Raw genomic sequence first — 24,024 nt, forward strand, 5'->3', positions numbered from 1 at the left:
TATAGATTATAATTATTCCTTCATAATTCCATTATATATGTCTCATGTCAGCAATGAAAGAATTTTAAACAATATATTTCGTGAAAAAAAATAAAAAAAATTTTGGGTTAAAAGGTTACTGAGAGAGATAGTTTGTGTTCGTTTCCTTTTCAATACAGTTTTTAGAGTTTCAAAGGTGGCAATGAAGTTCTTCATCCAAGTTAATCCCAAGAGGGTTCATGGTTCGAAAGTTCATTATATGTTTTGACTCCTTTTGCCTCATTATTTTCTCGCGATCTCCTCCTCTTTGATTTGCTCCCACACTTTCAATCCCATAGAATGTTAGTTCTTTCCAGTTGCCTTTATGTTCCTTTTCCATGTGCTTGGCCATGGCGTTACTTCTGTCACTGTTAATCGTTGCACGGACATGTTCCAATATTCGTAATTTGAGCTCTTTTTTTGTGCTCCCAATGTATTTGAGTGAGCATGGGCACTCTAGCACATAAATTACAAATTGTGTTTTGCAGTTTATCAGTTGGTTGATTGTCCAGGTCTTATTGTTTGCCATTTTTAGTTCTTTGGTATTTTGGGCAATGCAGCACACCTTACAACTCGAGCATTTGTAGAAACCTTTGGACTTATACCAAGCCTTTGTTTTAATCTGCTCCTGAAAATGGCTGGAAATTAGTTTGTCTTTTAAGTTTTTAGCCCTGCGATACGTTACATTTGGATGATCTCCTACGATTTCTGCAATTTTTGGGTCCATGTGCAAGATATGCCAATTTTTTCTAAGGATTTTGATTATCGAATCATTGGCTGTTGAATGTGTGGTGATAAACCGGATCTTTTGATCTTCGGTTTCTGGTTTAGGTTTTTCTTTCAACAAATCAGTTCTGTTGATGACGGAGGATCGTGTCAGTGCATTTTGAATTGTAAAAGGCTTATATTTACGTTCTTCAAATCTTTCTTGCGACAATAGAGTGTTCTAATGAGTGTGTGCGCATTAACTGTTTTCCTTTGAGGAACAGCTGTAACGTCAACAACATTTCATCTACAGGCAAAGATCTTACTGGAGTTGTGCTAAAAAGCATTTAATGCAGGGCATTCTCGAAAGGTTAGAAAAGAATGAACTTCAAGGAGAGTCAGTGTTGTACTTATAACACGGTCAGTCCTTGTTCTGATTAATAAAAGTGTATATATATAAATATATATATATATATATATATATATATATTTATATATATGTGTGTAATCTTATATGTATCAATGTACTTACCAGATTATTTGTGTTTTTTGCAATTATATACTTTTGCGAGTAACATGCTAAATTAGCTTGACTGTGGGACTTAAGCTCACAGTTAGAGCATTTTACATTGCACGTGAACGTTGTTTTCGATATATTTTTCTTTTGAAGGTGCAGACCAAAGCATTCTTAGCTAGTGTAAGAAGAGTATGTTTAGACATAGTGAGGAAAGGATGAACTGCCAAGGTCAATTAAATTTAATGAGAAGAACAAGGGAGTGCTTCCAGTTGGTGATATCTGTCAAAGGGAGGACTACAAGGATGCTTCAGAAGTGAAGATTGGAAGATGGGAGTGATGTACTGGCGCTGGAACTCTTCTTGAGAATGGAAATAATGAGGTTGAATAATGTGAGGTCATGTGTTTTTCGACCTTTCTGTGTGTTTCTTATTAGTGAACTTATTTTGTAGTCATATCAGATGACTTTAGGCTCCGAGAGACACAAATCTCTCCTGACTTCTGATTGTGTGGCTTTATGTTATACATGATCCTTTCTTTCCATAACTTCTACAGAAGTTCTGATGCTGACACCTTTCTTTGCTTTTGCATTAATAGAGCTTCCTTAACTCTTAGCTTAGTGCAGGGATAGTCATAATATGAACTCTTTCCCATGTATGGGGAGAAGGATCAAAACCATTCATGCACTCATCAGATGTTATTCCTATTTTTCTCTATTGCAATACGGACACCCTATTTTGTTCTTCGTTGCTAAGGACCAATATTGTACGTCAATTTGGTCCTCCTTTAATTCTTTATATCTACAGTATGTTTTTGCATTTGATTTATATTACTTTGGCCTTGAGCTTATAATAAATCCTTTTTTTAACTTCAAGATGCAGACTCTGACTCTCAATGTGTGATCACATTGGTCACACTGTCTACAGAATTGAAATTTGTCGCTAACACCTTTCATTCACAGGATACAACAAAGATTTTTGATTAAAAGAATTGTAAAGGTTGGCCCAGAGCTTCATCAGATAGTAGCACATCACGATGGTTTGCAGCTGAGGTGTAAGGGTCAAGAATTGTCCCACTCTAAAGTAGCTTAGGTTCAACTGGACTTAAACGTCCATGTGGTAATCTGACAAATTGGTGATGTTCAGGAGGCTCGAGAGCGAGTTATACCAGTGGAGGAATGAGTATCAATTATGTGTAAATGCTTTATGCCTAGCTTGCGGTGTTGTGGTACTTGTGTGGTGTTTTGCGGAGATTGAGCGTAATGGTTGGTTGGTGCTGTGAGCGTATTGTTTATTGTGTTACAAATGTTATTGGGTCCAACGTGCCTAAGACTCTTGTATGATATTAAGGTGTAAGAGACACCGCATTGTTTTGCCTTCTGAAGTTTGTGAGGTTTGTCATGAGATGTAATTGACAAGCCCAATTGAGATAGGGACATTTTTCTTGGTATGAAAGTGAGATATGATCAGTGTGAAAAAACTATGCACAAGGGAAAGCTGCACTGATCAAGGTGACATCCCACCAATTGAGGTTTCATTCATTTGTGTGTTGGCATAGACTGGGAAGTATTCTTTTGGTCACTTTTGTGTGAATGTGTTTTGTTGGTTTCTTTTAGAGAAGCAGACAATTGTTATTTGTTGTTGTTTGGGTTGATGAGAGAGTGCTTACATAAATTTGTGAAGGAGGGTGAGCTGCTGTAAGGAGCAAGGATGTCATCTTAGTGTTCCATACTGGGATAGGTTGGTTGGTTTGAAACCACGGTGTCATTGGTTGTTCACGTTGGAGGTGCAGCACTGCTATTGCTTAAAGATCCGAAGTGTAATTTGAAAGCAACACATTACATTTGGGTCAAGAAATAATTGCATTCTTGTTTAAAAATGAAATGTTTTAAAGTTGTACGAATTTTTTTTAGAGGAGATGTGCAAATATCTCTCAGAGGGAGGAAGAGGCCCCACCGGAAGATACCACCCATAAATATATGGCGACAAATGTAGGGTTACATACTTGTGTTTGGTTTGACCAATGGCACAAGATCACAGAGAAAGAAGATGCATGAGCATTTCCACGTTATGGTACATTTATATTGAGGATGATTGAATATTTGAGGATAATATTATGTGAAATGAGACCACAACCAAGACCCACACAATTTGAAGCAATTAACACTTGGGAACAGAGAGAGAGGGAAAAATATCAAGGTTGAGTGAGAAAGGCAGTATGCACCTATGTGGATGCAAGGTGGGATGCAGAGCAGGAGCATTTGAGGATGGACAAAATAGAAGGATTGAAATTATATTCACTATTCGAAGGTGGAGAAGGGACTGGAAAGAAGAAAGACAATAATACTAAGGAAACAGGGGAGAAGGCTGAAAATAGTTTTTTAGAGATATTGATGTCTGAACAACCACCTCCATATAATGAAACTCGAACTGGAGAAGGTGAGAAGGAGGTTATTAGAGGGAATATGGGAATGTCCACTGCACTGAGTATGATTTCTAATGTCATAGGGGTTTCTCCTAAGCCAAAAGAAATGAGAGTGAGGGGAACTGTTACAGTAATTCAAAGAAGGATGGGAGGAAACTCAGAGACATGAGTTTTCGAGGCTTCCATGGATTGTGCTATACCTAATGCACTTATGGTTTCTGTTATGATAGGACCTGTGGTTTCTATGTATGAGTCTGCTTCAGTAAGACACAGAATTAAGGTACCTCTATTCAACCACAGATGCCAGAAGTTGTAACAGAGAGACAGAAAGTTGAAGAATTTGCCCTATTAGATCCAATTGATGCAAGTTCTCCTTGTGCCGCTAGTACAGCTCTATCTGTACAGCAGGGTGGATTTGGACCTTTGAGGACTTCCATTGGGTTACTAGACTTAAGTCTACTTACATTGGAACAGTGCTTAGATTTACAGACTAACATGCCAAAGGTGGTATCTAAATCCCCAGATGAATGCGCTGGTTTAGAGGTCAGGAATTGCAAGATTTTTTGAAAGTTCTCAAAAACATCGAATGTGAGTAGTGAAGTGAGTCAGGGAATCATACAGTCTACATTGAAGGTGAATCTAGTTGATGTTGGGAAGATACAATTGGAATTAAATGAGACAATTAGTGGGTGTTTTACATTGGATCAAATAGAAAAATACCAACAGGATGAACCTTTATTTATGAGTAAGGATGTGACTAGGAGAGCAAGAGAAGCACATGATACATTATTTGATTTGGCCCAAAAATATTAACTTAATTTGGAACAAATAAAGGCTTTGCAGAAGAGCCATCTGCATGCCTTCGGTGATCAGGACATGGAGCATATGAGAATACCAGGAATGAAAATGCATATTCAAGAGTTGATTCACAATATTAGAGTTTGGAGTGAATTAGAAAAATGGGAGACCTAATGGCCTAAAAGGGTGACTCCTAAGAGGGTAGTCGGTGAGACTCCTCCTCCAGGAGGTAGAGAAAAGGGAGCTGAAAGTTTCCATTCATGAGAAGTACCTAGTAAAGGTTATGTCTATGTACCTTGGAGTAGGAGTGAACTTGTGGCATTTGAAAATGAATTTCTAAAATTAAGAGAGAAGCCTGTGGAGTGGCATAAACAGGTTGAGCAATTTGTGAAAATATCAAAGGTTTTATCGATGGATTTGAACACTATGTTTGATATTGCGTTCCCGAGCGATTTGTGGACAGCATGCAAGATAGCTGTGGAGTGTCCAGAAAAAAGAGCCACCAATGGAAGCTGCAACTCATTATCCTTTGGTTATGGTAATGACAAAGTATGAACAGGTAATTTCATGGTTGAAGTCTAAGTGCCTTCTTAAGATATTGACTGGGTTAAGATTGACTTTCCAACCAATTAACCAAAAGTGACAAATCATGCTTGTTATGAGAGATTGTTGCAGGCTATTAAACATTATAGGGGGTGGATACATTGTAGCAAAAATATATGGGACATAATGTGGCCTGATTTGAGACCTGAGACTAGTATGATGATAAAGCAGCATTTGATATTCTGGCAAAATAAGTCTGTTGTTAAAATTATGTGGTATTCTAAATACTGTAATGATGAAATTGAGATGAGGCAGAAAAAGTTAAAGGAGAAACTGATAGTAGTGCAGATGAGGGCTGTTCAGTGGTGAATACCAAAAAGTACTATTTAATGGAAATACCCATCTGATGCAAGGAGCATAACCACAGTTAACTCCGGCGATGCAAGGTGGAGGTGGATTTCAGGCACAAGGTAGAGGAGGAGATGTTTCTATAGATTTGAGCACTAGGATTGATGTGGCTACATTGAAGAAGTCAAATCTGTGTCACTATTGTAACAGGTTGGGGCATTGGAAGTGCCAGTGTTGTTTTAATCAGGTTAGAGGGACTGGTACACTTCAGAATAATTGTATGCAACAGCAGAATGTACCCAGACTGAGATCACATCATTTTACTGGATCACTAGCTCCAGTGATGCAGATTCCCCAACCCCCAATGCCACAGCAGGCTACAGGTGGTCCTAGATTTTCTACAAATAGGGTCCTACATAAGACTCGGAATATAGGACAGAATGTAAATTCATATCAGCAATTTCCCTTGTTTGAAATGAACGGAATTAGAGGCATCGATCAATTTGAGTGATGGTGTCTGACAATGGAGGCGGATTACGTACTTGGTGCACTCTTGGAAGCAGATCAGAGTGACCCATATGCAGATGGTGAGGCAACTGGGGATGATGTCATGTTTTTGGTCAACACTGGTGCTATTCTTTCTACTGTAAGAACAGCAGAAGTTCCAAACCTACCCCTATCAGGTAAGACTATACAAGTTGTAGGCATTGCAAATCAACACATGGGAATTCCAATTTCTGAAGAAGTACCTGTAAGGATAGGGAGTTTTGAGGATAATCACTAAAATGCACTTTGTGATTCCAGTCCTGTGAGCTTATGTGGACATGATTTGTTTTACAAATTGCATTGCACTATTTATTGCACCCTGGAAGGGATAGAATTACAGACGCAAGGTGAAGACAGTGCCTTTAATTTGGCAGCTCTAAATTTGACGGTTGGAATGTATCCAATGATAACCATAGAAAATCTACTGTTGGACCGCAGAGACTCCGTGGTTTGGGATGTCACTGGAAAGGACATATGGCTTTTTATAGGCGTTGAACCTGTTCAAATTCAGATTAGAACAAATGCAGACTACCCCAGAACTCTACAATACAATTTGATTCCTGAAACAATTGCTTGAATCACTCAAGTAATTGAGACAATGATCCAACAAGGTATATTGAAAGAAATAATGGGAAGTCACAGTAACTCAACCATTATGGGCCTGCAGAAACCTAGCTGCTAGTGCTGCATAGTGCAGGACTTAAAAAAAAATAATATTGTGATTCCTTGTTTTCCCGCGGTACCGAATCCTGCTGTAATATTATTTCAAATTTCATATGAGACTGAGTGGTTTGCTGTTACTGATATGTGTACCATTGCATGAAGAAAGCCAGGGTTTTTTTGCATTTCCGTTTGGCAATCAAATCAAATCAAATCAAATCAAATCGACTTTATTCGGTTTCACATACAAAAAAACATAAAAGTTTCACAACATCCAAATTTCATTTAAAACATGATACAATAAAATTACATACAAAATGCAGTTTATATCAATAAAAGAGGAAAAAAAAGGCCCCATTAGTATGACTCATACACTAAACATTAAAACAGAGAGTACCTTCTACCAAAAAGGGTTGCTAATTGTCCAGACAGGCCCTGGTTCTCACCGAAGATCTCAAATAACCCACGATGAAGAAGATACAGTCAGCCTTCAACAATTGCAGAAACATAAGCGCAGGGTGAACCTGGTTAAAATTCAGCTTCTTTAAAAGGGGGAATAAAAAATATCTCTTGGGTACCTCATAAAATTTACAAAAGAACATGAAGTGTGGCAGATCTTGTGGAGGCACTCCGTCACAGCCACAGGGTGCTAACACCTGTCCTCTACTGCACCCTTTCGGAACAGCAAGTAACAATGGAAAAAATCCAGACGAAACCTGGACAATAAAAACTTCTCATATGTAGACAGTGACCCCAGAAGATAAGGCTCTGTGGATGGGTTTGTTTTTAGCAACCGAAATTTGCAAACACTAGGTTTTCGCACTTCTAGCTCATCTCTTTCTAGTTTCCTTAGACTGCTAATAGCTCTCTTGACAAACTCCACATCCTTTTGTGCAATAGAATCAGGCTTTGAGAAAAGTTCAGGGCGCCCCAACTCTTCAAAACAACTTTTAATATATTTCAGCCATGGTATACAGGACATGTGGAAAAGGCTCATACATTCGGTTATAATCTGCTGGCTGAGAGCTAAATCCTTATTCAGCCAACACTTGATCCAGAACACTAGGGGGTGCAAAGCCAAGGTGTCACATAAAAAGGCACCCCCAATTCCGCATGAGCCACCAAGTTCGATAAACCGCTTGGCATGCCCAACAAGCGCTTTAAAAAAGTGTTCTCAACCACCTGCAATGCATCTGTGGCAGTGTGCCCCCAAATTTCCCTACCATAGCAAGCTATAGCTACACTTTTGGCCTGATAGACTTTCAGCATGGCTGCAATTGGGTGCTTGCCCAACTTTGCAGCAAAGTTGAAAATAGCCGCATTTACCATTGTAAGCTCTCCCTTTTTCTTTTGGATAAGAGGCCCCCCACTTCAAACGATCATCCAATAAAACCCCCAAATATGAAAAGACAGTCGTCAGAGAGACCTTCTTGGGACCTACTGTAAAGAGAAACTTTTTCTGAGGCCGCATCCCTACCTGCAGTATATAGGATTTAGCATTATTTATTGCTAAATCTCGGGCCCCCATGATATTTAGGAAGGTTTCAAGCAGGGATTGAAGGCCCCTAGCAGTTCTGGCTATAAGAACTGAATTGTCTGCACATAGTAGGACGGGGAGACCCCGTCGCCCTACAAATGAAAAATCTGCCCCTGTATCAGCCAATACTCTATCCAGATCATTTATATAGAGGTAAACAAAAAAGGGGGCAAAATGCAGCCTTGCCGTACCCGCCACCCGATGTTAAAATCCTTAGAGACACGAAGATCCTGGGCGTATCTAACGTTGGCCTTGGTGGCCCTGGCAGATCCTCTAGGAAGTTAATGATATTGCCCCCCACCCCCATGGCCCTCATGGACTGCCACAGTTTGACCCGGTTGGCACAATCAAACGGGGATGAAAGGTCCATGAAGGCCATGTAGATCGTACCTGGGCGAGCAATCGTGTACTTACCAAGGATCATGTAAAGATTGAGGCATTGAGCCACAGTTGACCGCCCTGGGTGAAACCCATATTGAATATCAGAGATTATCTTGTGCTCCTCTGCCCAGGAAGATAATCTTTCTAATAACACCCACCCACAACCTTTACCACTGATTCAAGAAGGAAGATCGGCCTGTAGCTAAAGGTGCTATTGCGGTCCCCCTTCTTAAACACTGGCTCGATAGTTGAAGTAGGCCAGGAATCAGGTCAGGCGTCCCTAGATGCAGCATTAAGCACAGCCACAAGAACCGGTGCCCAAAAGAGTGGATACGATTTGAAGAGGTTAGGTGGGAGGCCGTGGGTGCCTGGTGCCTTGTTACTTGACAGGCCAGCAATCCCAGCCTCAACCTCTTTCTGCTCGAAAACCACAGCAGCGATATTAATGACCCTGTCTGCCTGAAGAGATTGATCCGTAGGGCCCTTAAACATAGATTGAAAATGGGACACCCATTCTTCCTCAGTGATGTGGGAGCCTTAGTCACCCCCTGTAGCTTTCTCAAAAAGCAGTCTATTGATAATACCCTAGAACCCTGAGCAGTTCCCAAGGGTGCTCATCTGTAACAACTCCCTCCATACCTCCTCCTTCAAGATGCCCTTGTGTATGGCCAGTACCTTTTTATATTCCTTACGACAGGCACGTATCTGTAGATGGTTTGGCAGTCATGTTTTGGCAAGGCGCGGAGTTCATCAAGGGTATACGGAGAGTACGTTTATTTTTAATCAGATTCTTTAAAATACTCTGGAGTCTTTAGTTATGCTTCAAAATACAGTGCTGGTGCATTGTATTGATGATTTGCTGAATGTGTCAAATACACAAGAGTCTTGCAAAGTTGACGCTATTTCTCTGTTAAATGACTTGCCTAAGAATGAACATAAGGTGTCCCCAAACAAGTTGCAGTACTGTTTGAAACGGGTTGTTGATCTTTGTCATCACATTGAGAAAGGTGCAAGAAAGGTGTTGCAAGAGAGTATTTTGGCAATCATGCAAATGAATCTGCCAACAACTTAAAGTGAAGTAAGAATGTGTTATGTACGAATCTAGGACCCTAGTGTAATTTTCACGATTCATGCCCATATTTAGGTATAAATTACCCAATCCTTATATAGGCCTAGAAATCATACCCATATTTAGACTGAGCCTATGCAGCCCAAATACGGCATGGATACTTCCACTAAGTTCCGAGAATCCACAATGATTTCTTAGAGAAACCTGCCTTCAGCAGCTAGGGACTTCCCCTTGCCTGAATACTAATTTATCTAGGAAATCATGGAGTTTTCAAATAACTGAGTCTTTGATGACGTTATTATGTCCAATCATACGTCAAACCCGGCACCTTCAAGGTATAAATATGCCTACATTTGCCTAGACAAACACACAGTGGTTTGGAGCAGTTCGACTATCTACTTGCCCGACGCAGCTGCAGCAGCAAGTGCCGAAGGAAGCTGACCCTCCAGCTGACGCACTGAGAGACGCTGTCTTTTCTCCTGCCGAGAAATCCAGCTCCAGTGTTTCCAGGCTACCCTTGCAGGTTGCTGGGAAATTGAGTCCTGAGAGAGAGATACAAGACCTCCTTCATTCTAAAACCAAGGTACGGAGCTGATTAGACCCTTAGAGAATTCTTGGATAGATTCTTGGCAGAGAAATACAAAACTTAAGCTACACCTCACTTACTTCTTCCCTTGTAATAGACCTAGGTTAGGTACACCAGGATAGGCGTATTTTAGAAGCACCAGTTGAGTACTATTAGTCATTATTTTTTACTGTATGTATTATATGTTATTTTATATGGCTTAGAAAGCATACCCTGCTTTTACAGTACTACTTTATAATACTTTTCGTATTATATGCCTTGTACTTTATAACCAGTATTACGATTGTAGCATTTAATTTCTTATGCTCGAGAAAGAAGACTGTTCAATAAATACTTTTTATTGAAAACGCCCGTCTCCCTATTTCTCAGCACCTCTGGTGAAACGAAGCATGCACGATTGACTGAGTGAAATAACTATCTATTGTTTCCGCGACTCTAGAGATTGATTTCTTATTCTTGGGAAACAAAGTTGTCATGTTTATGCGGTTGTCAGAAACTAATCTCTTCTTGTGAATTCGAGAAAGTTTCTAGTGACCGCTGAGCTAGCTGGCAATCACAATTAAGTCTAATATATGCAATAGAGACCTAGTCGACCTTAATCCTATGTCTAAACAGAGAAACAGGGGGGCGTGGCCAACAGCATGGCCGACTGAGACGTGTCTCCCGGCAGCTCTGGTGAGCTAATCCTAATCCGGCTTAATAACGGCGCCTGATCGTCCCATACTTGACACCCGGGACTGCATGAGTGTACTGTGAGCACTTGGAGAGTGAACCCGCACCTCTGGCAGTCATCGGAGGGGAGTGCGGCCGCGGTGATCCTGATGGCGAGCGAGGCGGTATCCAAGATGGCGGCGCCCTGCTGCTGAGGAGGCACTGCACAGAGAGGAGCACCCTGAGCTGCGGGCCGCCTGGGAAAACTGAAAACGGAGGTACCTGAGCCCAATATAGCGGAGGGATCGAGGCTGACTCTGAGAGGGACGGCTGGGCACGCGGAGGCGGCCAATGAGAGACCGCTGGAGATGCGCTAGAAACTGCGGAGGCAACCCGCGAGAAGTGCGACCTGTAGTGCAGAGCGCGGGAAGCGGCGCTGGGGACGCCCATGCCCAGAGGTCTTGACGGGCCCGCAGCGGAGCACCGATAGAAGAAGCCGCTGACGGTTCCCCCAAAATTGGTGGAAAAGCGTCCAGCGGATACAGAAGGAGCCGGCCGCCCACACCCTCCCTCAAGTGCGGGCCGGCGGGCGACTCCGGAGCAAGCCCACTGCAGGCAAGTAACGAAGGTACGGAGGGCGCGGAAGACACCACAGGGACACCTGACTGCTGGGAGCTGTGGCATACCCTGGAGGGCACAACACTGAGGCCCCGACTCTAACGGCCCCCCGCCATTGACCCGGAGACACTGCCCACATTGGCTGACCCCCTTCGCGCTCCCTTCCCTCCACCTCCCCGGCACCTGGGAACCACCGTGGACTAGCCGATACCAAAGATTGAAGGTCCAGGTGGAACGGGGCTCGGAGTAATGTCTAGTGGCAAAGGGGAGAGGGGGGACAGCTAGTTCTGCGGCAATGAGCGCTGGATATGCGCCCCACAGAGCCTCATAGCCCCGGACATCAGCAACCACACGGTCAGACTCCGGCTGGTGCAAGGTGAGACCGGGGGACACGAGTGACATGGGCCACACACCAGGGCTGCCTCAAGAAGATATCGAGCATGGGGAGGAAGGATACGGACCCCAAACCTCTGCGCCAGGGATAAATACACGTCAGTCCCTCCCGCCACGGAGACCGACCCAGGGGGGACACGCTCAGACACGGCGCTTCTCATGGGGGCTATACAGGCATCACGAGAGGACATCCAAGCATCAAGAGTGGCCCTGGAAGTGAAAATTGGAGAGGTAGGCTCGGAGGTAAACCTGTTGCGTCAGGACTTCCGTAACCTGACGGAAAGGATGACCACGTCAGAAACTAGCCTGGGTGATGCGGAAGACGTCATTCACATGCTAAAGAAGGATGTAGCGGAGCTCCAGGCCTCCCACAAACAACTCCAGTGGAAGGTGGATGACGCCGAAAACAGGGCACGCCGCAACAACCTCCGCTTTGTAGGTTTCCGGGAAGGAATCGAGGGAAACGATATGGCGGAGTTCCTCCATACCTGGTTGCGGAAGACCTTCCTGACGGCGCGCTTCTCAAACTGTTTCATAATAGAACGAGCGCACCGAGCACTGATGGCAAGACCGCCGGAGGGGGCGAGACCGCGGCCGGTTATCGCTCGATTCCTGAACTTTGCGGACCGCGACACGATATTGCGAGAAGCTAGAAAGATGGGGGAGATTAGCCTTGAAAACACACACATTATGATCTTCCCAGAGTACAGCCAAGAGGCCCAAAAGCAGAGGCGCTCCTTTGATCAAGTGAAAGCAAAACTGAGAAACTTGCACATCCAATACATGTTGCTCTTCCCGGCGAAACTGAAAGTGGTATTCCAGGAGAAAACGCACTTCTTCACTCACCCGGAAGATGCGTGGCAATGGCTCGAGGAGCGCCCACTTTTGCAGAGAGTGACTGACAGGAGACAGGAGACCGAGTCAGGAACGTCGGCAACGGAACACAGAGAGGAACGATCGAAGACACAGAGAACCAGAGGGTCACGAGGCATCAGGAGGCAGGACACAACACCGTATCCGACACACAACGCGACTCAGAGACGGAGGAGACACTTGTGATCACTGGTGCCGGAAGATCACGCGGGGTCTAGGTTCTGCTGCCTAGCGGAGAAGACTCGCTCAGAAGAAGAAAATTACACTGGTGGTCATTCCTCAGAGGACGACGATGTGGGGGCTCCATCCATGTATCCTCTGGTGGTAGCGATAAACGAGATGGAACAGGAGAAAGACAAAGAGACCGGGGCTTCCCAGGGGGACCTACAGGACTCGCATTCTTGAAACCGGGACGATTGGGACGATGGAGAGACTGGCTCTTACATGGTCTACAAGCAAGTAGACACTCCCCCTCCCTCTTATCCCGTTTGGGTTACTGTTTTCTGGGGTATTTTGTTCTCCCATAGACAGCTACAGCTGGGGGATAGAGGCACGCCCTTGGGCGATTTTGTTCTGGGAATAGTTAGCTAGGGGGGGTTCTTTGGGGGGGCGACAGACCTTCTCAGCCCGAAAGTCCTATAGGTAGCCAATGGCTGAGATGGGGCGGCCGGGGTGAGGAGGTGGGGAGGGGGAAGTTGGGGTAAGGGACAACAGTTTGAAGTTGGGGGTTCAGCGGAGAGAAGCAGGAGAAGTTTTCCGTTTTGATGTGGGAGGGGGGAGTTGGGGGGGAGAGGGATTGTTTGCAGCATGTCACACTACTCACACACGCCTACGAACTGAAAGCCCGAAACATCCACCCGGTACACACCACTGGCATCGAAAAAGGTGATGTTGATGACTAGCTTAGTGGGGGAGGAGATGACCACAGAGTGGGTTAGGATTCTCACATGGAACGTCAACGGCCTTGGCTGTTAGATTAAGCGCGGGACGGTACACAATGCGGTAAGGAGGACTGGGGCGGATGTTATACTACTGCAAGAAACACATATGCAGGGCACCAAATGTCCCTTCCTTGCGCGACAACAATACAGAGTCTTCGCGCACTCAGGGTTCACATCAGGGTCAAGGGGAGTGACGATCCTGATTAGGAAGCACCCACCCTTTCAGGTAACCCAGACATGGCTGGATCCTCAGGGGACGTATGTAGGGGTTAGGAGACGCTGGAGAAGACAGGACTACACTTTCCTGTCAGTTTATGCACCACCCAAACTGCAGGCGGCCACACGGACATCCTCCTACAAACAGCAGACACGGTTCAAGTATTAGGGGGTGACTTTAACGATGTCATGGAACCGGCAATAGACAGGTCGGGAGATAGAGATAGGGCCTCGACACCCATATTGCTAGCAAGGACGATGGTGGCCATGGGACTGGTAGATACCTGGAGGTGGCTCCATCCGGAGACTCAAGGTTACTCATTCTTCTCGGGGACGCATAAGGTGTACTCCCGGATAGACTATATATTCATGTCCCGGCAAGAAATGTGAACCACCGACACGGCGGAATATCAGGCGAGGGGCATCTCATACCACTCGGCGCTCCTGATTACGATAGGGGGAGATAGGGGAACCACAAGGTGGGCCACATGGCGTCTAGCAGCATGGGATCTGCAAAATGCAGACATCCTACGCGCCTCCGGGCAGACGTGAAAGTGTATATAGCGGAAAATGAGGGCACAGTCTCCTCCCGGGTGATGTTCTGGGCAGCATTAAAACCAGTCTTGAGGGACAGAGCTCAGAATAGGATAGCTTCGGAATGGAGGAAGGAGGGGGAAGAGGCCCGTCAGATGGAAACTCAGACCCTAGCCCTAGAGCAGAAACACCAGACCGAAAGCAATCAGGGGGTCCTCAGACAGCTCCTAGACGTCCAACGTCAATATAAGCACCTGGTGACAGGTGAGGCGCGGACACAGGCACTGGCGATGCTCCACCGTCTCTATGACGTTGGGGAAAAATCTGGGAGGCTGTTGGCCAGAAAGGGATGCAAGGTGGGTGGAGAAATTAGAGGACAGACAGGGAGGATGGGTACGGACTGATGAACGTATAGCGGAGACTTTTGCGAAATACTACCGAGCGTTCTATGAAGCTCGGGACCTAGGGTCACAGGAAGACGCGTTAAACTATATGAGTCGTATAGAGCTCCCGAGCCTCGCGGACGCTGACCAACGCGAGTTGGACACGGACATTACGGTGGATGAAGTTCAGGAGGCACTGGGTAAACTCCGGTCGGGGAAATCCCCGGGCCCCAATGGTTTCCCGGTGGAATTTTTCAAGAAAACTGCTCTCTCGCCATCTGTTGGGACACTTCGAAGACGCGGCGGCGAAACGTGAGCTGCCGTTCGATCTGGGTCAAGCGATTATTGTCCCATTATACAAGGAGGGTAAGCCCCCTGAGAAGTGCGTATTGTATAGGCCCAGCTCGCTTTTAAATGTGGAGGCAAAACTCCTTGCAATGATCTTGGCCACCCGCCTCTGGGGAGTGATATCGGGCCTAGTGCACTTGGACCAAACCGTTTTTTTACCGGACAGGGCGACTAGATACAACCTAAGAAGGACACTTAATTGGCTAATGGAAGTGTGCCATAGGGAGGAACCACACCTGTTTTTATCGCCCGACGCAGAAAATTGTTTGACGCCGTCCATTGGCCCTTTCTGGAAGGGGTATTGACCCAATTCGGCTTTGGTCCCAAGTGTAGACAATGGGTAAGACTACTTTATACCGACCCCAGGGCAAGGGTGAGGGTCAATGGAGTGCTGTTGGAGGACTTCCCTATATGGCGGGGCACCAGACAGGGGTGCCCCTTGTCTCCGCTGCTATTTGCACTGACCATAGAGGTGATGGCTTGCGCAGTCCAACAAAATGTCAAAATCAGGGGGTTCCGACTATGTCAGAGAAGCACTGTGGAGGAAAAGATCTCCTTATATGCAGATAATGTCCTTCTGTATGTCTCTTACCCGGCTACCACAATCCCAGTGCTATTTTCGGAATTAGCACGGTATGGTGCTAGAGCGGGATACCAGATAAATTGGCATAAATCAATTCTTTATGATCCACAAGGGGAAGGAAGATGGCCCACTCTCCCGGGGAGACTTAGGAAGACCGGGGAGGGTTTTGTGTATCTAGGGATTTTTATAACGGCGGATAACGCCCTGTCCTACGCCAAGAACATCAAACGTATCATGAATAACTTTGCGGAGGACGCGGCGAGGTGGCGACTGCTCCCACTTACATTGCTGGGCCGTGCGGCCATGTTTAAAATGATATCGCTACCTAGATTTCTCTATGCTCTCCAGAATGAGTATTTCCCCCTTAAGCAACGGGTCTTCCAAGACATTCACGCGGAACTAATGACCTTCCTGTGGCTGGGAAAGCAGCCCCGGGTAGCATTAAAGACACTACAGAGACATCAATATAACGGGGGAATCTCACTGCCCAACATAGAATCATATTATTGGGCGGAACACCTGGCACCCATAAATGAATGGATACACGCCCCATCCCACATATGCGTTAGAACGACAAACAATGGAGAAACACACGTGCCTACACTACTTATACGGCGGCAAGGGAAAGCAACAGATTGCTTCGGCGACAAGAGTCACGCTGGGAGCTTGGATAAGGTTGACAAAGGCCACGGGCTGGGATCGTAAACCAACGGAGCAAACCCCCTTATGGAAATGTGCCTGGCTGAAAGAATTGAATAAGTTGAAGGGCTTTCGAAATTGGGACGCTATCGGCATCAACAACTTGGGTGATGTGATGAAGAAAGGGGAATTGCAGTCATTTGCAGCACTACAACAGGAGTACGGGCTCTATCACACACAACAATACAAATATATGCAATTGAAACACGCCTGGAGGGCGGAGGGGACATTATCAAAGGCTCTCCCTGAATATGCACCCTTAGAGGGACGGCTCGTACAAGAACGCATCCCTAATAAGACAGTGTCTCTGACTTATAAAACGCTGATGAATAACCTCTCGGATGGCTTGGGGAAACTTAGAGACATATGGGAAAGAGACGTGGGGGAAATGGATGAAGTAGATTGGGGTACGGTCCTGATGCACCCGAGGGAAGTAGCCATTAAATCACGCTTACGGCTCATCCAATTCAAGGTCCTCCACAGAACATACTTTGACAGAGCCCGACTGCATAAAATAGGACGAGCACCTGACCCATGCTGCTAACGATGTGGTCACGAGGAGGGAAACTTCTTCCATACCCATTGGTCCTGCACAAGCATACAAGCCTACTGGGGGGGGTACTGGGAGGACTGGGAGAAGTTCTGGGAGTTACCCTGCAGGCTGACCCTAAGCTGGTCCTCCTTGGGATGACAAACGACGTCGACTTGCCACGCCCGCAGCTGATATTCCTAGTGCTGGCCTTGGTGGTTGCTAAGAGAGATGTGGCCAGGAAATGGGGAGCCCCAGAGTTACCTCAGCTGGAGGAATGGAGGAGGGGTCTAGATCTATACATGTCGGCGGAAAGAGTCACATACAAGGTGAGGGCGTGCCCTAAATAATTTAAGAAAGTATGGGCCAAATGGCGTCAGTACCATGGCCTGGATGGTGGTCTCTGACCTGATTGGCAGGGGTGTGATCTCGATTGAAAAAGCTAGGTTGAAGGCAATACATTGCAGAAATGACCCCTACCGCTCTAGGGTGGGAGAGTGGAGGATAGCAAGGGTTTTAGAAGATTATACTGGATATGAGCGGCTGGTGGGGGGGGGTGGGGGTTAAAAAGTGGAATGTGATGTGTGGTACTGACATGCTTGTTCTGTGGCTGCAATGTGAAAAGTTAATAAAAATGTTTTTAAAAAAAATAAAAATTCTACATCTAAACTATAGTATATATTATTTCAATGTGCAGAGCCTATTGGGAATATAGGAACTACACTAAATGGCGCACAATGTTTGGTAAGGTGATAATTAAATGCCAGATACTAGAGTAACTCAGTTGTGCTTTCCACATAGACCCCTTTTTCCCGTAAAATACTCCAATAGACGTCTGGAGTGGGTAAAAGGGTAATATCAATATCAACCAAAACTGAGTAGGACTAGGTTTGTTCAACGTTGAAGGATACAGTGTTCCAAAATATTGTGCACCTAATCTTTGTTCCCTTGAAACGTGCTCTGCAAACTTTCAACTGACAAAATGTCAGAAAGTGACGAGGAAAGAGAAAGAGCTGCAGCAGCAGCACAAGTAATTTTAGACGATACTAATATCAATGAAATTGACCCGGATGCTGTGATCATCCCGGTAAATGTAAGAAAAACAATAACTTAGAAACTCATAAACAATGGAGTATCACCTAGAGGTGGTAAAGTAATCTTTGTTATAGAAGCACATGAATATCGGCAGACAGAGGTATTCTATTCATGGATTCAGTTTCCGGCAGCAAATTCAGGAACACGTGAGTTACACTACTACAAAGTAGAGGATCCTCCAGCGGAAAACGTTCCTTACGTGGACGTTGAAATTCCATTAACTTATCAGGAGCATCAGCTCTGGTTTAAAGGCGCCCTACAACATCAAAATCACATTACCAGGATCGGTCCACTAGGTAGACCGGGAGCTACATGGCCGGTACTAGCCAGCTATACACCACATCCTGACATTGAAAGAATGACAGGTCCAGAACTATTAGCCCGCTAGAACAGTTAATTAAAATACATAGACAATTGGTTCAATATGTCATGAGGACTTTAACAGTCCAACCTGCTGTAAGGATTCCACAGCACACCCCTCACCAGGTGAACACAAACAAAATCTCACCACAGATTATACAATCAGTCATGGGTAAATTACCCGCAAAAAGGGAACAAATTCTGTTCTGGTTAGCTCAAAAAATTACTCAAATTGAGGCAGTATTCCCTGATAGTACACCTCATGAGAAACACAGAAATCTGACAATGTTTTTTTCCAATGGGGATAGCACCACATGTGGAGGACTGTGACACTTGGGGTACAGTCTTTGCTTCAATCTACACAAAAACACATGGTGTTCCGTCTATGGCGGTAATACCAGACGTCCTAAGACAGATTCAAGATGAATACGGACCAGAACATGCTTTAAATCTTGGTATGAAATTACTAAAAGATTTCAAACAGGTCTCGGCTATACTATTAGCCAACATTAGAGGTGAAGCAGCATCAGTGGCAATCCGCCAAAAATTAAAAGAAACAGATGCAGCAGACCAACCATGAGCTTGCAAGAATTATTGAAAAATCCTATGTAGAACTAGGTAGAGATAGTTTGGGTGGGAAACCATTAAAACCACAACTAACAGAAAATCCTGAAAAAGTTTTTATTAAAAATAATCTCACTACTCCTAAGAAGAAGTGGGAAAACACTAAACAGACACTTTCTATAGAGAAGCGTTCTCAGTCCAGAGGAAGATCTCCCCAACGGGAGCCCTCTGAAAAGAGGTATAACCTCAGGAATAGGGATACTTTGAAAAAACCTGATAGATATCAAGATACTGATACACATTCCTCTCGTACCTTTTAGACTTCCTCGCAGAAATCCGAAAGAAGAGGACGATCAGAACAAAAAGAAGAACGCGTGAAGTCCAAGGACGAACAGCACGTTCCTAAAAATAAGAAAACTCAATTCACTAAAAAGAAGGTAGCAAGCGTAAAGATCAGACATGCCGAGGATCTTGAGGACACAACTCAAGAACGGAGAGTGGGCCCAAACAATGCTAGACAGCACAGAAGTAACCATAGCTCGCAAGATCCTGAAGGATCATCTGGAGACAGTGGACTTGAATGAATGCATTCAAGTTGAAACTGCCGACACCTGGGTTAGTGTACCCCATAAGTTATATGAAGTAACACTACGGATGGACGGGGACATACCTAGAAAAATAAAAGCACTCTTTTGGGATAAGCTTTCTAAGGGTTAAGACTGGCCACCTGAATGTGTCATGGAGTGCCCACATGGCGAAGAGATAATTAAGCCAGCCTTCTCAAATCACATTCCAGTTCACAAAAAACACACATATGCCAGAAAATGGGCAGTAGCCCAAGCTCCATCATTATATAAAAATCATGTAGGATGGGATGAGGACTCTCCTCACCATGAAATACAGTTAAAAACTCAACCTACAATGCAAAGGCAGTATCCTGTTAAACAAGAAGCTAGCTAAAAAACAAGTCAGGGAGATTTTAAATCAACTTGAATACCAAGGGGTGATTGAAACATGCACCTCGTCAATGAACAATCCTTTGTTTCCTGTCTCCAAACCAGACAATTCATATCGTCTAGTTTTGGACTACAGACATTTAAACTCTTGTTGCAAAACATTGCAGTACAAAATGCACACAGTGCAGCACTGATGAATAACATCGTGCGGAAAAAATATAAAACAATATTAGATATTTCAAATGGTTTCTTCTGTCAAAACATTGCACCAGAAAGCAGGCATTTGACCGCTTTCTCAATTATGGGGACACAGCGACAATTTTGCCGTCTCCCCCAGGGATTCAAGAATAGTCCAGGGTTATTTTCAGCCAGAGTTACTACAAACCTATGATGATGAGGCATTATCTTATGTCGATGACATCTATCTTACTGACGATGATTTGGACAGGCACTTGAAAAGAGTGAACACCATAATACTTGGGTTTGCTTCTGAAGGGTACAAAATCAATTTTAAGAAATCACGAATTGCCCACCACAACTTCCTATTCTTAGGATACGAACTTTCAAGTGAGGGCAAAAGCCTGGCAGCAAACTTTCTAGAGAAATGTGCGCTGCTCCAACCTCAAAAAAAGCTGAAAAACTTGCAGTCAATTCTAGGTTTCCTGAATTTTGGAAGAACTTATGTTCTAAATTACGCAGAAAGGGTTAAACCTCTCTACAAACTAATCAAACCTGATTTCAAACCAACTAATTGGACTAAAAAACACACAGAAAGTTTGCGTTCAGTGCAAACAGACATGTTAGCAAAAACACAATTATAGACACGCGACAATGTGTGTAACCTTGTGACCTGAATCATCCCAGGGAGATGTAGATTCACATACCTAACCTTTAATGAAGGTGAAAAGGTACCAATAGCTTACAAATCACACTTGTACACACAAGTTGAAATAAAATTCACTTCTACAGAAAAAATTCTGACAGCGGTTCAAACTGCAGTAGCAAAGGAGAGAGCCCTAGCACAAGGTAAATGCATTATGATCGTTACACCTGTACCTGCTTTAGAAGCAGTGACGAAAGCGAGCATTCCCAATGCTAAAGCTTTACATCCGAGATGGATACAATGAGTTAATTCTCTTGCTGCAACAAACGTTGAATACGTGTTTGACCTCTACTTGAAAACACAAGAGTTCCTACAATATGAACGCGAATGTCCTCTGCCCGCTGAAATTCTGCCTCTAGAACATTACGGATGTATAATCTATACAGACGGATCAGCACAGCCCGCGATTGGCGTTAAACAAGCCTATAGTGCTGCGTGCGCAATTGTTAAAGGTAGCTGGCGCGAAGGTAAATTCAGAAATATGGTCACAAAAACTCAATCACTCGGAGACTGTACAGCTCAGCGAGCTGAACTACAGGCTTTCAAGATGGCGCTTTAAAATACCGATCGCGAAATCCCCACACTCATAGTGTGCGATTCGTATTACTGCGTCCAGTCTTACAATTAATATCTGCAGAACTGGGTTCAAAACGGTTTCAAAGACGCAAAAGGTGGCACAATCAAGCATAAAATGCTTTGGGAACAAGTAGTTCTTTTACAGAAAGAACTACAAAAGACTCACGTGATTCATACACTGAGTCATCAGCGTGATGGCATTCACGTTGCAGGGAATTCATTGGCTGATGAGGTCGCGAAGGCAGCTGTGCAAATGGCTTCCGTAGCTACAATCAATCGTTCAAAAACAACGATAGACGGGGAAACAATGCTAGCAGTTAATGCCTCAATGAAAGGCAGCTATGCAACGTTACCACTAAATTATCCACTCGGATATACATACATAATTGATGTAAACTCCATTCCTTTTGCTCGAATCCCTGGAGTGGGGGACAGAGTAATTCCAAACAGGAACCGGAGAGCTGCTTTGGTACACAAAGCACATATGGGAGAGGGTATGACAGATCAAGGGATCTTAAAATCTCTAATAGAATTAGAAGAGATGTACTGGTGGCCAGGAATGAGCGTTCAAGTTTACGAATTTGGAATTAATTGCAATGTCTGTTACAGAGATCACAACTTTGAAGACCACCAGATACCTGACTACAGTGTAGCCAGCCAGATACCATTGTTAGACAGCATTAGACTATCTACACGCAAACGTCACCATGGACGAATGCGGTCCCACAACTACTAGGACAAGATTCAATTGGATGTGGCCCCAGCGCTCGGCTGATGCTAGAACTGTTATAAAAGTTTTGAGAGTCTTTATCGGCACTTACGCAATCGGCACGCTACATTCTGACCAGGGTCCTGCGTTTAGCTCTTGGGCTTACAAGGAGGCCATGGTCAGCTTGGGCACTGCATTGCGGTATTCTTGTCCCTTCCATCCTGAGGGTAATGCAGTAGTGGAAAGAAAAAAACGTGACATAAAGCAATCTATAACAGCTAGTGTATTAGGTTTGGGTGATGGATGGGTCAAACATCTAATAAGTGTCCAACGTAGTCTTAACAATCTGCCAAGAACTTCAATGGGTGGAATCACTCCATATGTATTACTGTTTGGTACTAGAATGATAATCGAAGACCTCGATTGTCAAACTTCAGTGGTGAAACAACATTTTTTTGATGTCAAAGATCGTTTGGCTGTTTTACAGGACTTGAATGAAACAAGAAGAAGTCTGAGTAACACAACACAAAAGCCAACAGCCACCGAAAAAAAAAACACCTGTCCCAGCAAGAACTGTCTGGATTCCAAAGATTGGGGATCTAGTCAGGGAAAAAGTCGCGGTGAAGAAGGAATTTGGATCTTCTTACAGAAAAGAAGTACCTGTCTTAGCAATCCACGGAACAAGATCAGTGTTACTACCGCCCCTTGCTGGTAAAAAGGAGAACAGAGTTGTATCAATCGACCTGGTCAAACCACAACATTTGACCAATATTAAGTAGTAGGCTCAGTGGACTCCCAATATGTAGCAGACGACCAAATCTTGCTACAATCCAAGAGGTTCAAACTGAAAGACTTATCACCTTTGATAAACCTACAGTAAGAAAAGAAGGACAATGCAGCAAATCCATGGAACTTGTGCCTCTTGAGACCCAAATAACAGTTCGTCAAGAAACTTGTGTCTACAATGATGTAGCATCTGAATATACAAATATGACAAAGGAAGAAGCAGCTCCAACGATTCCAAACAATCCTGATGCTATTTCAACAATTGACAGAACTGCCTCTGGCTATTTCATCAACTTTGATTCATTTTCTGAGGATCCCAGTGAACCTGAAACAACGCCAGCAAATAAAACTTTCAAAGAAAAAATAACAGAACTCTTTTATCAACTTGAGAAAACATATATGGTTTCACCATGGGTTGAATTTTGGATTGTGTTGGTGTACTTTTCCTCCTGCTTTGGCTCATTCTTGTTTCAAGTTTGGGAAAAATGGTAGATGGAAAATACAGTACAATGGACACAGCAAGTAAGAAAATCAACTTGCTCCTGAAACCTCACAAATCATCTCATCGTGAACGAAGAGACCTGTCATAAGTGAACATCACAGCCGTTCCTATACCTGGTGGTATAGCATGGGACAGAAATGATTATGACATCTATGGCCCGGTGGAACTGCTGAAGATTCCACACCAGTTCAAGGTTTCTTTAAGTGACTTTGTATCACCCAGCACATTTTCTGATGATTGGGACTTTGAAACTGTTAACAACATGATGACAGATTTAGAAATGTCAGCTAAATTCACAGAACATGAATACTTAGGAGGTTCATCAGATTATGAACAAATGTATTGTTTTAATCATTATGGTCACCATTATTTGCATAAATCTGCAAGCCCTAGAAATGTTTTTACTTACAATAAATGGGAACATTGCCCAACACCGCCAAAGGGCAGCTCAAAAACATTTTATGACAATTTCCCGTACTTCTCAGGGTGTAATGTTACAAATCCAAAAATATTTTATTTCAAAAATATAAATAAGACAGGAATGAAAACAATGTTGACCAAAACTAAACAAATTTATTCTGCAAACTTTTATGCTCAGCTGTCTACATTAGGTTTTGACTTTTGGAAAGACAACATTGAGACAAAAACTGTCTGGGGCACAAAAGACTGGCAGGTGCAAGGTATAGAAGCCTTATT

The sequence above is a fragment of the Lissotriton helveticus genome, chromosome 2_1 (assembly GCF_964261635.1).
Source record: "Lissotriton helveticus chromosome 2_1, aLisHel1.1, whole genome shotgun sequence".
NCBI classification, from domain to species: domain Eukaryota; kingdom Metazoa; phylum Chordata; class Amphibia; order Caudata; family Salamandridae; genus Lissotriton; species Lissotriton helveticus.